This window comes from Octodon degus, unplaced genomic scaffold (genome assembly GCF_000260255.1).
Source record: "Octodon degus isolate 3935 unplaced genomic scaffold, OctDeg1.0 scaffold00281, whole genome shotgun sequence".
NCBI classification, from domain to species: domain Eukaryota; kingdom Metazoa; phylum Chordata; class Mammalia; order Rodentia; family Octodontidae; genus Octodon; species Octodon degus.
The window spans coordinates 1,307,774-1,312,413 of record NW_004524857.1 but is presented as its reverse complement, the minus strand read 5'-3'; positions in this window follow the sequence as shown (position 1 = coordinate 1,312,413).

The following is a 4,640-nucleotide window of genomic DNA, read 5'->3' as shown; positions in this document are numbered from 1 at the left end:
TTTTTTTTTTTTTTTTTTTTTTTGCCAGTACCATGCTGATTTTATCACAGTAGCTTTATAGTATAATTTCACGTCAGGGATTATAATGCCTCCTGCCTTGCCTTTGTTGCCCAGGATTGTCTTTGCTATTCTAGGTCTTTTCTGTTTTCAAATAAATTTAAATAATATTTTCTCTAGATCTGTGAAGTATGTTGGTGATATTTTGATAAGGATTGAATTAAATATGTATAACAACTTTGGAAGTATGGCTATTTTCACAATGTTAGTTCTTCCTATCCAGGAGCAAGGACTATCTTTTCATTTTCTGAAATCCTCTACAATCTCTTTTTTTAGAGGGTTGTAATTTTCACTGTGTAGCTATTTTACTTCATTTGTTAGGTTATTTCCTAAGTATTTCATTTTTTGAATGTTATTGTGGAGGGTTTTGTTTCTCTAATTTATCTCTCAGTGAGTTTGATATCTATGTAGAGGAATGCTAACGACTTTTGGGTTTTGACTTTGTATTCTGCTATGCTACTGAATTTGTTTATTAATTCTAGGAGTTTCTTGATGGAGTTTTGTGGGTCTTCCAATACAGTATGATGTCATTTGCAAATAATGATAATTTAACTTCTTCTTTACCTATTCTTATTCCTTCTATTTCTCTCTTGCCTAACAGCTCTAGTTAAAGATTCCAGAATTATATTGAATAGGAGTGGTGACAGAGGGCATCCTTGTCTTGTACTTGATTTTAGAGTAAAAACTTTCAGTTTTTCTCCATTTAGGATTATGTTGGCTATTGGTTTGTCATGGGTGGCTTTTATCAGGTTGAGGTAGAGACCATATACTCCAATTTTCTGTAGGGCTTTGATCATGAATGAGTGTTAGACTTTGTCAGAAGCCTTTTCTGCATCTATTGTCATGTGGTTTTTGATTTTGGCTTTATTGATATAGTGTATTACATTTATAAATTTGCATGCGATGAACCATCCTTGCATCCCTGGGATGAATCCTACCTGGTCATGGTGCATAATCTTCTTGATGATTTGCTGCATTCTGTTTGCTATGATCTTATTGAGGATTTTTGCATTTATGTTCATGAAGGAAATTGGTCTCTACCTCTCTTTTTTGGTTGGATCTTTCTCCAGTTTTGGGATCAGTATAATACTTGCCTCCAGGAATGATTTTGGGAAAATTGCTTTCTTTTCAATTTCATTGAAGAGTTTGAGGAGTATTGGGATTAAATCTTCTCTAAATTTCTTGTAGAATTCAGCTGTGAATCCATCTGGCCTGGTCTTTCCTTTGTTGGTAACTTTTTTTTTTATTATATTTTCAATTTCATTGGCTGATATTGGGTGTTTCAGAGTTTTTATATCTTCTTGATTCAGTTTTGGTAATTTGTATCTTTCTAGGAATCTGTTCATTTTTTCTGTCTTTGATCCTGAGAGAGTAAAGATTTTCAAAATAGCTATTGCGCTCTTCTGAATTACCACAAAATCTGTAGCATTGTCTCCCTTTTTATTTCTTATTGCTTGAATTTGAGTTTTTTTTCTTTCCCCTTTTTGAGGAGGTTGCTTAAGACTATCAATTTTATTTAATCTTTCAAAGAACCAGCTCTTGGATTCATTAATTCTTTGTATTGTTTTATTCGTCTCAATTGCATTAATTTCTGCTCTAATCTTTATAATTTCCTCTTGCATTTTAGCTTTGGCTTCATTGGCTTTCTTTTTTGTAGAAGCTTGAGGTGCAGCAATCGGGTATTTATTTGTACTTGCTCTGTTTTCCTCATGTGTGAGTTCACTGCTATAAATTTCCCTCTGAGAACTGCTTTCATTGCATCCCACAAATTTCAGTAAGTTATGTTTGAATCTTTGTTGGATTGTAAATATTGTTTAATTTCTCCTTTAGTTTTGTCTGTAGCACATTAGTTGCTAAGGTGGTTATTTAATTTCTATATATTTATGGGGGGTTTTGTGGTTTCTTTTGTTGTTAATTTTCAGTTTAATTTCACTGTGGTCAGATAATATGCATGGAATAATTTCTGTTTTCTTGCATATATTTAAGCATGATCTATGGACTCATATGTGGTTTATTTTAGAAAACGTTCCATGTGCAGCTGAAAATAATGTGTATTCAGATGTTGTTGGGTAGAACATTCTGTATATGTTCACTAATTACATTTGTTCAAAGGTTTGGCTCAGTTCTGCTACTTATTTGCTAATTTTTGGTCTGTTTGACCTACCTTTTTGATCTGAACTCTCTGGCTGGCCTCACAACCTTCAAATTTCTTTAAGGGTTAAGTGTGTTTCTTGTGTACAGTGTATTGTTGGATTTTGTTTCTTAATCCACTTTGCCAGTCTATTTCTTTTCATTGGTGAATTGAATCTGTTTACATTAGTGGTCATAATTGACATATATTGACCTATGTTTGTCATGTTATTTTCCTGCTATTGGTTCCCTCTTTTTCTCCCGTGTTTAATAGTTTGCCATGTTTTATGGGTTCTTTCTGTTGTCATCATGGAATTGTGCACATTTTGTTTTCTTTCTAGAATGTCTTTTAGTACTCTGGGTGGGGTTGGTTTGGTTATCATGAATTTCTTTAGTCGTTCTTTGTCATGGAAGTATTTCACTTCCCTATTAAAATTGAAAGATAGTTTTGTAGTGTATATCAGTCTGAGTTAGAATCTGTTTTCTTGTAGAACTTGAAGTACTTTGCTCCATGCTCTTCTTGACTTGATGCTTTGTGAGGAAAAATCTGCTGTTATCCTGATGAGTATTCCTTTAAATGTGATCTATTTCTTTTCTCTAGCGACTTTTAATATGCTGCTCTTGTGCTGAATTTCTGGGATCTTTATTATATGTCCGGCTTTAATTCCTGTTGCAGTCAAATCAAGGTGGGCTGAACCCTCAGATGAGTTTCTCTGCTTGTACTCTGTCATTGCACCTTTAATTTAGGCCATCCACAGCTAAGACATGTTGAACCAGACACTGAGATGAAGAACTGACAAATCCATTCTGCTGAAAATATGTGTCACACCAATGTGGGGGGAGTCACCTCTCCAAATACTACACATACTTCTCAGAGACTGCACTCCACTCTATGTTCATGTGACATTCTCCCATCTTAGGGAGAACTTACAATCTAAGGTGGAGGGGATGTCACATACCTAACTTTATCAAGTTGAATCCTAATATAGAAATCTATCTACCTCTTAAAAGCATGATGTTACTTTCTTTCTTTGTACTGTAGTTTCTTAATAACTTTGCCACTTTAATATACAACCAAGAAAGGGAACAGAACATACAGAAACATTTGGATATAGATTTTTCAAAAAATAATTTAATATTAAACATAGTTTTTATCACTTGTCCTAGATATGTACATGTTAATGGATTTCACTTTAACACATTGTTGTGTACTATAGCTTTGTATGAACAGACTTATGCAAAATTGATTTAAAAAATCAGAAATACTATGGAGGTAAAATAAATATATATTGACACATAGACACTGTTTTTGAAACAGCCAGTGTCAGTGTGAATAATAGCACAGCCATAGTTGTCAACATTTATTCCATTGGTGGCTGTCTCTGTTGACTCCTACAACCTGTTATTGTTTTGATGGCTTGCTTTTTTCTTTTCCTTCACAGCCATTTACAACTTTCTCCCTAACTAATCTGAGGAAGTGGTAAAAGTCAAAACTTCTTCCTGTATGAGGCCACCCTTGGTGCTGCCTGTAGCTATCCAGCGAGGGCCGCCAAGAATCCAGCATCCGTGCGTTTGCTCTCATGACTCTCTTAGAACTCCTGGCCCTCACTGCCCTGCACTTTGCCTGATTTCCTGCCTTTTATCGGCAGCAATCTATCATATCAGTGTGCTCATTGCGGGACAGAAGAAATCTGTATTCCACCTCACAATTTAAGGAAGGCAGGGGACTAGTTTTTGTTTTAAGATAAAAATGTTTTAACAAAACACAAACTCCCAAAACTTCCTTTAAACCAAACAGCACTGTCACGCCCTGGCAAGCTCTTACTGCTTACAAAGCGAGATGACTGGACCGTTAGTGTTTCTATTCATAAGACTTTGCTGGCCCCGAGTCAACACTTCCAGGCCCTCCCAGTCTTCCTTCTTTCTCCCCAGGGAGATGGACGTTTGGAGTTCCAGCTGCACCGCACTTTATTGGAATAAAGCGGAGGTCAGTTCTCCGCCAGAACTGATCATCTTGGGGTTTCATGAAGTACCCACTACTCTTTCTCTTTTTCTTTTAATGCGGAGGAAAATGAAGCCAGAATCTTCTTTAGAAGCCAAGTCTTTTAATTCAGAGTTATACAAACTGGAGTGTTCGGCATTCTCTGCAGGACAGTGAATGTAGAGAAACCCACTACACTGCCATTCATGTCACCAGTGTTAGACACCAAGACGTTGCGGGGCCTGAGCCTGAGTCCCGCCTTCTGGGGTTCCAGCCAAAGCTTCTGCGCTTGACCTTTGGGGGACACCGTTATCTTTTGAGTTTTCACTTCACGGCGGCTTCGGCACAAATAAAAAACATTTCCACCAACCCACTTAAGACCCGGAGGTCTAGAACTGAGTGCGGGGCGCCTCGCCCGACTCGGGGAGGCACGGGGGCAGCCCCAAGCCCTGCGGACCCGCCAAGACTGGCA